Below are 11,206 nucleotides of genomic sequence, written 5' to 3' on the forward strand. Positions count from 1 at the left end.
GTGTGTGCTGGGGCTGAGACTAAAGCTATCCACGAGCTGAGGCTTTTCTTGGAGTTGAACTCCAAGTTATAACGTGTTTTGGGCGTTCAACTCCGGATCATGACGTGTTTCTGGCGTTTAACTCCAGACAGCAGCATGTACTTGGCGTTCAACGCCAAGTTACGTCATCTATCTTCGCGCAAAGTATGGACTATTATATATTGCTGGAAAGCCCTAGATGTCTACTTTCCAACGCCGTTGAGAGTGCATCAATTGGACTCCTGTAGCTCCAAAAAATCTATTCCGAGTACAGGGAGGTCAGGATCCAACAGCATCAGTAGTCCTTTTTCAGCCTAACTCAGATTTTTGCTCAACTCCCTCAATTTCAGCCAGAAAATATCTGAAATCACAGAAAAATGTACAAACTCATAGTAAAGTCCAGAAATATGATTTTTGCCTAAAAACTAATAATATTCTACTAAAAACTAATTAAAACATACTAAAATCTACATGAAATTACCCCCAAAAAGCGTATAAAATATCCGCTCATCAATATTCCAATGGTGCGCGCGGTTGGAACACACACACCGGCCGCACACAATGGCAATCACACTCTTAAGACAATTCAAAGTTCAAAACTTCGCAACTAAGTGCTTAAGTTGCACACATGAAACACAGAAATGGAAGCAACTTCAAGCAAGCACCAAAAAGGAATTGTCAATTGTTCATCCTCAACATGTGGTAATCACATATACAATGCTCTTAATCGGAAGCCAAAAGATGCTTGATCAAGACATCATCAAAAGTTGAACATTTATAAAGTGATTACTCATTATAATTTCCAAGATGAACAATGAAACTCATATTCTACCAACACAATGAATTTACTATTAAAGTCATCCATTAATGAGGTACACAATCTTGGAAAACATGGGTGGTTGAAATCAAAGTATACCAAAAATGAAATGCATTGGAAAAACAATGTGATCAACATCAAAACCCATAAATGAAGTTGCACAATTCATACAGTATGCCTAACCAAAGATAAATCAAAAACATATTATGGCCAAGTCATATGAATCAAACAAGATGTTCATTGAGGCATTTTATCAAACATGTGGTATGCAATGTGCAAGTGCATCACAATTAAGCCCAAAATTGATCAAAATCAACCCAATAAACAAGCAACAACACTTTGCAATACAAAGAAATAACTAAGAAAGCAACAAGTTTAATCTAAGCAAACATAAAGGAAAAGAAAATAATTACAAAAATATAAACATGAAAAGAAAGGAAAGACAAAAACCTTAGGTATAGAGGTTGAAAAGAACAAGAACTAGGGAGGAACAATGGCACTTCTTATAGCCACTCCGAAATCACGGTGGTCGGGTTCGCCAAAAAGAACACCGGAGGAGAAAACTCACCGGTGGTGAAAAGAGAAAAGATAAGAGAGGGAAAGAAAGAAAGAAAAGAGAAGAGAAGTAAGAGAAAGGGAGAGAGATAGTGGTCACTGGCGGTGGCCGGCGGAGCTGGGCGGAGAAGAGAGGGAGATAGCATCCACGGAGAAGAGAAGAAAAAGAGGTGACTACCTCTCAACAGGGCAACCTGCCCTGTTATTGCCCAGAACACGACCTGTGCGGACGCACAGAGACAAAAACTTGGACGGGTGTGAATGCACACAGTGTGCGAACACTGCGACCAGAGAGGTTGCAAAAGGATGTGCGGGCGCACAAAAGTGTGCGAGCGCACAGAGGGACTCTCTCTTCCTTTTCTTTTTTTTAACTTGTGGACGAAAGCAGGTGTGCATTCTCACACAGGTCCATGTGAACGCACAGAGGATGAGAATAGGGGAGGCTGTTCACACGCACAGGCTGTTCTCTCGCCCCCACTAGAGGGGCTTGCAAAAGGTGTGCGACTGCACAGATGAAGCGCAAAAGGGTACTTTTGCATATGCACACAAATGTGCGAACGCACAGATTAGAGAAAAGGGGGTAGCGCGCATGCACAGACTGTGCTGGTGCTGTGACCAGAGGGTATGTTAAGGTGTGTGCGGACGCACAGATTAGAAAAATGTCACCATAGTAGGGTGTCTCCCACCAAGCACTTTGGTTTAGAGTCATAAGTTGGACTTGCATAGCTTCATTGGTCACTTAGGAACTTCCCCAAGGAGGAAAATATCTAACTCCTTAGCTTGCTTTGGTTGAGCATGATAAAGCTTCACTCTATGACCATTAACCTTGAACTTGACTCCATTGGTAGGGTGAATCACCTCCACTACTCCATAAGGTTTGACATCCACCACTCTAAATGGCCCATCCCACCTACTTCTCAATTTACCAGGCATCAAACGCAACCTTGAATTGCACACAAGTACTTCATCACCGATCTTGAAGTTCTTCCTCCTAATATTTTGATCATGGACTGCCTTAGCTTTTTCCTTGTAGAACTGAGCATTTTCATATGCTTCCAACCTAAGGCATTCTAATTCATCCAATTGGAGCTTACGTTCCATTCCCGCCCCTTTTAAGTCTGGATTGCAATTCTTCACCGACCAATAGGCTCTATGTTGGATCTCAACCGGAAGATGGCAGGGTTTCCCAAAAACAATGCGTAAGGGGCTCATTCCGATTGGGGTCTTGTAAGCGGTCCTATAGGCCCACAATGCGTCTCCCAATCTTGAATTCCAGTTCTTCCTCTGTGGGTTAACCACTTTCCCTAGGATTCTTTTGATCTCCCTATTGGATACTTCCGCTTGCCAATTGGTTTGGGGGTGATAGGGTGTGAAAACCTTATGAATGACCCCATACTTTTTCATCAATGCCTCGATTTTCCTGTTGCAAAAATGGGTTCCTTGGTCACTCATGATTGCTCGTGGTGACCCAAATCTACAAATAATGTTATTTTTCAAAAATGAAGCAACAGTATTAGCGTCATCACAACGGGTAGGAATTACTTCCACCCATTTCGAGACGTAATCCACTGCTAACAAAATGTACACAAACCCGTTGGAATTTGGAAACGGCCCCATGAAATCCATGCTCCAAAAATCGAAAATCTCACAAAAATTCATCGGTTGTTGGGGCATCTCATCCCTTTTTGAGGTATTTCCAGATTTCTGGCATTGATGACAGGATTTGCAAAATTGGTTGGCATCCCTAAATAAAGTGGGTCACTAGAATCCACAGTCTAAAACCTTCCTCGCTGTTCGTTGCGTGCCAACGTGACCCCCACTCTCTGAGGAGTGGCAAAATTGCAGGATAGACTAGAACTCAGATTCTGGCACACACTTTCTAATTATTTGATCCGCCCCACGTCTCCACAGATGTGGATCATCCCAAAGATAGTATTTAGCATCACTTCTCAATTTATCTTTTTAATGCTTTGAAAATTGTGGGGGAAAAACACGAGCGACCAAATAATTAGCTATCGGGGCAAACCAAGGGGTGCTTTGGGATATTGTTGGTGCACGAAATTGTAAATCACACTATTCATAACTCGTACCAATAACCAGCAAGTGCACTGGGTCGTCCAAGTAATACCTTACGTGCGTAAGGGTCGAATCCCACGGAGATTGTCGGCTTGAAGCAAGCTATGGTTATCTTGTAACTCTTAGTCAGGATAATAATAAATCTCAGTTTTAATTGGTAGTAAATAAAAAGCATGTATTAAATGATACTTGTTATGTAGTAATGGAGAATATGTTGGAGTTTTGGAGATGCTTTGTCTTCTGAATCTCTGCTTTCCCCTGTCTTCTTCTTCACGCACGCAAGGTTCCTCCTATGGCAAGTTTTGTGTTGGTGGATCACCGTTGTCAATGGCTACCATCCGTCCTCTCAGTGAAAATGGTCCAGGTGCGCTGTCACCGCACGACTAATCATCTGTCGGTTCTCACTCATGCTGGAATAGGATCCATTGATCCTTTTACGTTTGTCACTATGCCCAACCCTTGTGAGTTTGAAGCTCGTCACAGTTATTCAATCCCTGAATCCTACTCAAAATACCACAGACAAGATTTAGACTTTCCGGATTCTCAAGAATGCTACCAATGGATTCTAGCTTATACCACGAAGACTCTAATTAAGGAATTCAAAAGATACTCATTCAATCTAAGGTAAAATGGAGGTGGTTGTCAGACACGTGTTCATAGATTGAGAATGGTGATGAGTTTCACGGATCATCACATTCATTATATTAAAGTGCGAATGAATATCTTAGATAGAAATAAGCGTGTTTGAATAGAAAATAGAAATAATTGCATTAATCCATCGAGACACAGCAGAGCTTCTCACCCCCAACAATGGAGTTTAGAGACTCATGCCATCAAAGAGTACAAAGTTCAAATCTAAAAATGTCATCAGGTACAAAATAAATCCCTAAAAGTTGTGTAAATACTAAACTAGTAAGCTAGGTTTACAGAAAATGAGTAAACTAAGATAGATAGTGCAAAAATCTACTTCTGGCACCTACTTGGTGTGTGCCGGGGCTGAGCTTTGAGCTTTACACGTGCATAGGCTGTTTCTGGAGTTAAACGCCAGGCTGTAACATGTTTTGGACGTTTAACTCCAACTTGTAACCTATTTCTGGCGTTTAACGCCAGAATGGAACATGGAACCGGCGTTAAATGCTAGTTTACGTCATTTATCTTCGAGAAAAGTATGAACCATTATATATTGCTTGAAAGCCCTGGATGTCTACTTTCCAACCCAATTGAGAGCGCGCCAATTGGACTCATGTAGCTCCAAAAAATCCATTCCGAGTGCAGGGAGGTCAGAATCTAACAGCATCAGCAGTCCTTTTTCAGCCTGAATCAGATTTTTGCTCAGCTCCCTCAAATACCTCAAATCACAGAAAAATACAAAAACTCATAGTAAAGTCAAAAAATATGAATTTTTCCTAAAAACTAATAAAAATATACTAAAAACTAACTAAAACATACTAAAAACTACATGAAATTACCCCCAAAAAGCGTATAAAATATCCGCTCATCACAACACCAAACTTAAACTATTGCTTGTCCCCAAGCAACTAGATAAATAAAATAGGATAAAAAGAAATCAAGAAGCAATAATATCTCATAGTTTTAAGTGAAGCTCAGATTCTAATTAGATGAGCGGGACTAATAGCTTTTTGCTTCCGAACAGTTTTGGCATCTCACTTTATCCTTTGAAATTCAGAATGATTGGCATCCATAGAAACTCAGAATTCAGAAAATGTTATTGCTTCTCCTATTTCAGTATGTTGATTCTTGAACACAGTTACTTATGAGTCTTGGTTGTGACCCTAAGCATTTTGTTTTCCCGTATTACCACCAGATACATAAATGCCACAGACACCTAACTGGGTGAACCTTTTCAGATTGTGACTCAACTTTGCTAAAGTCCCCAGTCAGAGGTGTCCAGAGTTCTTAGGCACACTCTTTTGCTTTGGATCACAATTTTAACCACTCAGTCTCAAGCTTTTCACCTGGACCTTCATGACACAAGCACATGGTTAGGGACAGCTTGACTTAGCCGCTTAGGCCAGGATTTTATTCCTTTTAGGCCCTCCTTTCCATTGATGCTCAAAGCCTTGGATCCTTTTTCCCTTTGCCTTTTGGTTTAAAGGGCTATTGGCTTTTTCTGCTTCTCTCTTTTTTTTTACTGCTTTTTCTTGCTTCAAGAATTAATTTCATGATTTTTCAGATCATCAACAACATTTCTCTTGTTCATCATTCCTTCAAAAGCCAACAGATTTAACATTCATAAACTCCACCATCAAAATTATGCACTGTTCAGGCATTCATTCAGAAGACAAAAAGTATTGCCACCACATATGAATAATTTGAATTTTTCTTATTAAAAACTCAAGAAAAATATTGCCTCCTTATTCTAAAAACCTGCTATTTTATTCATATTTGATGATGATGAGAAAAATAAATTATAGCTTAATTGGAGATAAAATCAAGATAAAGATACTAATTACTACTACTCATATATAACTTCTAAGGTAAATTCCTAATAAGAACAATTATCATAGAGTTAAGGCTAAGATTAGGACTCAACAATCTTTATTTTGGGAGGTGGATGCTCCTTTAGTTTGTGGGATGCTTGGCCCTTCAAGAGATAGCTTTTGACGCTTCAGTTCCTTCAGTTTACGCCCTTACTCTTCTTGTTCCCCAAGCAGTTTGCAAAGCATGCTATTTTGATTTTTCTGTTCTTCCTTTAGTTGGTCCATAGCTTCTTGCAACTTGGTAACAGATGCTTCAAGACGCTCCCAGTTTTCAATTTGAGGGATTTCTGGGAGGAACTCCTGTGCTTTCCTCTTGATGGGGTCATCATGCACTTGTTGTCCTTCCATTGATTTTTTTGTGATTGGTTGCTCAACTGAGATATACTCATTTACTCCCATCTTTACCCCAGCATCTTTACATAGCATAGAGATTAAGCTTGGATAAGCCAATTTGGCATTTTTGGAGTTCTTATTTGCAATTGTGTAAAGTTCACAAGAAATCAGTTGATGAACTTCCACTTCTTTTCCCAACATAATGCAATGGATCATTACTGCTCTTTTGATGGTGACTTCAGAGCGGTTGCTAGTATAGAACGCCCAATGAAATCCACCCAACATCTGGCGACTGGTTTGAATTCTCCTCTCTTGAGTTGGTTTGGGACACCCTTTGTGTTGGTTGTCCACTTGGTTCCAGGGAGGCATATGTCCTCTAGAATTTTGTCCAAGCTCTTATTTGTTCTCATCATTCTCCTATTAAAGGAGTCTGGGTCATCTTGCAGTTGAGGTAGCTTAAAGATCTCTCTTATTTTGTCAAGGTGGAGGTGAACAATCTTCCCTCTGACTAGAGTTCGATAGTCATAAAAGGCGGTTCCAGCTATTCTCTGCCTGTTTGTTTGCCACAGATTAGAGTAAAATTCCTAAACCATGTTTCTTCCCACCTTTGTTTCAGAATTAGCTAGGATTTCCCAGCTCCTGTTTTGGATTTACTCTTGGATCTCCGGATATTCGTCTTCTTTTAGAACGAATTTAACTTCCGGGATCACTGACTTTAGACCCATTATTTTGTAGTAATGGTCTGAATGTTCTTTGGTTAAGAACTTTCCTTGAATCCAAAGTGGTTTTGGAATATTCTCTTTCTTGCCTCTTGGAGTGGTTTGTTTTCCCTTAGGAGCCATGATCTTAGTGGGTATTAGCTTAGTGATCACGGATAAACACACCAAACTTAGAGGTTTGCTTGCCCTCAAACAAAAGAAAGGAAAGGAGAGTGATAGAGGGAGAGCCAAGTTCAAATTGTGGAGGAGAAGAGGGAGGCCGAACGTGGATTTAAAGGGAAAGGGGGTGGGTTTTTGAAAATTTTTGAAAAAGATAGGATAGAAGATATGATTTGTAAAAGATAAGTATGATGGGAAAAAGATGTAATTTAGAATTGAAAAGATATGAAAGATATTTGAAAAAGATAAATCTGAATTTTGAAAAGAAGATATGATGAGTTTAAAAAGATTTGAGAGGAATTTAAAAGAGATTTAAAAAGAATTCAAAAAGATAAGTGAGTTTTGAAAAAGGTTTGAAAATATATTGATGAAAAATTAAGAAATATGTTTAGGATTAAAAATTTTTCGAAATTGAAGTTGAAAGATGAGAGTTTATAAAATGTTTACGCAAGAAATCATGAATTGAAACATGAAAAATGGAAAAAAATTTGAAGTGAAAATGAAGTTACCTTCTCCCCACAATCCTGGCGTTAAACGCCCAACTGCTGCATATTTTGGGTGTTTAACGCCCAGCTGTAGCTTCTGGCTGGCGTTAAACACCAGAAAATCCTTTATCACTGGGCATTTTTCTGAACGCCCAGGATGCTGCAAATCTAGCGTTTAACGCCCAAATGGCTATCCCTACTGGCGTTAAACGCCCAGTAGATGCTTCTTTTGGGCGTTTAACGCCCAAAATAGCTTTTACTGGTATTTTCGCACCAGTGAGCTTCTTTTTGCTATTTTATCCTCTGAATCCTTCTGTAACTCTGTGAATTCATGCAATTGCTATTTTACCTTGAAGATAATTTTATGTACCTGTAAAATTATCATTTAATTAACAAATAAGCTTTGTTAATGGCTGGGTTGCCTCCCAGCAAGCGGTTCTTTATTGTCTTTAGCTGGACTATTACTGAGCTTTTAATCAAGTCTCATTTTTTAGCATTCTTGCTCAAAATTGCTTTCAAGATAATGTTTGACTTTCTGTCCATTAACAATGAATGTTTTATTAGAGTCATTATCCTGAAGCTCTACATATCCATATGGTGACACACCTGTAATCACATATGTTCCTCTCCACCGGGATTTTAACTTTCCAGGAAATAATCTGAGCCTAGAGTTAAATAGCAGAACTTTTTGCCCTGGCTCAAAGACTCTGGATGACAGCTTCTTATCATGCCATCTTTTTGCTTCCTCTTTGTAAATTTTTGAATTTTCGAAAGCATTGAGTCTGAATTCCTCTAGCTCATTTAACTGGAGCAATCATTTTTCTCCAGCTAACTTGGTATCAAGGTTTAGGAATCTGGTTGCCTAGTAGGCCTTGTGTTCCAGTTTCACTGGAAAGTGATAGGCTTTTCCATACACAAGCTGGTATGGAGTGGTCCCTATAGGAGTCTTGAATGCTGTTCTGTATGCCTACAGAGCATCATCCAAGCTTCTTGCCCAATCCCTTCTACATTTAATCACAGTCTATTCCAGGAATCTTTTAAGTTCTCTATTAGAGACTTCAGCTTGCCCATTTGTCTGTGGATGATATGGAGTTGACACCCTGTGGCTAACTCTATATCGAACCATAGTAGAGTAAAGTTGTTTATTGCAAAAATGAGCGCCCCCATCACTGACTAGTACTCTGTGGACACCAAATCTGTTGAAGATGTGTTTCTGGAGGAATTTCAGCATTGTCTTAGTATCATTAGTGGGTGTTGCAATAGCCTCCATCCATTTGGATACATAATCCACTGCCAACAGAATATAAGTGTTTGAGTATGATGGTGGGAAAGGCCCATGAAGTCAATACCCCATACATCAAACAACTCAATCCCCAAGATCCCTTGTTGAGGCATGGCATAACCGTGAGGCAGATTGCTAGATCTTTGGCAACTGTCACAATTACGTACAAACTCTCGGGAGTCTTTATAGAGAATAGGCCAGTAGAAGCCACATTGGAGGACTCTTGTGGCTATTCGCTCACTTCTAAAATGTCCTCCATACTGTGATCCATGGCAATGCCAGAGGATCTTCTGTGCTACTTCTTTAGGCACATATCTACAGATTACTCCGTCTGCACATCTCTTGAAGAGATATGGTTCATCCCACAGATAGTACTTTGCATCTGAGATCAACTTCTTTTATTGCTGCCTACTATACTCTTTGGGTATGAATCTCATAGCCTTGTAGTTTGCAATGTCTGAAAACCATGGTACTTCCTGGATGGCAAAGAGTTGCTCATCCAAAAAGTTTTCAAAGATTTCAGTAAGAGGGAGGGATGCCCCTTCTATTGGTTCTATTCGGGACAGGTGATCTGCTACTTGGTTCTTTGTCCCTTTTCTGTCTCTTATTTCTATATCAAACTCTTGCAGAGGCAACACCCATCTTATGAGTCTGGGTTTTGAATCCTGCTTTGTGAGTAGATATTTAAGAGCAGCATGGTCAGTATACACAATCACTTTATACTACTAAATAAGATCTGAACTTCTCAATAGCGTAAACCACTGCAAGCAACTCTTTTTCTGTGGTTGTGTAGTTCTTCTGTGCATCATTTAAAACACAACTGGCATAATAAATGACGTGCAGAAGCTTGTCATGCCTTTGTCCCAACACTGCACCAATGGCATAGTCACTGGCATCACACATTAGTTCAAATGGTAATGTCCAGTCTGGTGCAGAGATGACTGGGGTTGTGACCAGCTTAGCTTTCAGAGTTTCAAACGCCTGGAGACACTCCTTATCAAAGATAAATGGCGTGTCAGCAGCTAGCAGATTACTCAGAGGTTTTGCAATTTTTGAAAAATCTTTTGTAAACCTCCTATAGAATCCTACATGCCCCAGAAAGCTTCTGATTGCCTTAACATTGGCAGGTGGTGGTAATTTTTCAATTACCTCTACCTTAGCTTGATCCACCTCTATTCCAATGTTCGAAATTTTGTGCCCAAGGACAATTCCTTCAGTCACCATAAAGTCACATTTCTCCCAGTTTAAAACCAGGTTAGTTTATTGGCACCTCTTTAGAACAAGTGCTAGATGGTCAAGACAAGAGCTGAATGAGTCTCCAAATACTGAAAAGTCATCCATGAAGACTTCCAGAAATTTTTTCACCATATCAGAGAAAATAGAGAGCATGCACCTTTGAAAGGTTGCAGGTGCATTGCTCAGACCAAATGGCATCCGTCTGTACGCAAATACTCTAGATGGACATGTGAATGCTGTTTTCTCTTGATCCTACGATCTACTGCAATTTGGTTATAACTTGAATATCCATCCAGAATGTAGTAGTAATCATGACTTACTAGTCTTTCTAGCATCTGGTCTATGAATGGTAAAGGAAAATGATCCTTTCTGGTAGCTATATTGAGCCTTCTTGTAGGAACCAGTTCATTTTTTCATTATGAACTACTGTCATGCCACCCTTCTTAGGGACGACTTGGACAGGGCTTACCCAGAGGCTATCAAAAATAGGATAAATAATCCTAGTCTCTAGTAATTTAGTGACCTCCTTCTGCACTACCACCTTCATGGCTGGATTCAGCCGCCTCTGTGGTTGAACCACTGGCTTAGCGTCATCCTCCAATAGGATCTTGTGCATGCATCTGGCTGGGCTAATGCCCTTAAGATCACTGATGGACCACCCAAGAGCTGTCTTGTGTGTCCTCAGCACTTGAATTAGTGCTTTCTCTTCCTGTGGCTCTAAGGTAGAGCTTATGATTACAGGAAAGGTGTCACCTTCTCCCAGAAATACATATTTCAGGGATGGTGATAACGGTTTGAGCTCGGGTTTAAGAGGTTTCTCCTCTTCCTGAAGGATTTTCAGAGGTTCTATTATTCTCTCTGGTTCCTCCAGATCAGGCTGAACATCTTTAAAGATATCCTCTAACTTTGATTCGACACTCTCAGTCATATTGACCTCTTCCACCAGAGAGTCAATAATATCAATGCTCATGCAGTCGTTTGGGGTGTCTGGATGCTGCATAGCTTTGACAACATTCAACTTAAAC

Source organism: Arachis hypogaea, chromosome 3, assembly GCF_003086295.3.
Source record: "Arachis hypogaea cultivar Tifrunner chromosome 3, arahy.Tifrunner.gnm2.J5K5, whole genome shotgun sequence".
In the NCBI taxonomy this organism is placed as follows: domain Eukaryota; kingdom Viridiplantae; phylum Streptophyta; class Magnoliopsida; order Fabales; family Fabaceae; genus Arachis; species Arachis hypogaea.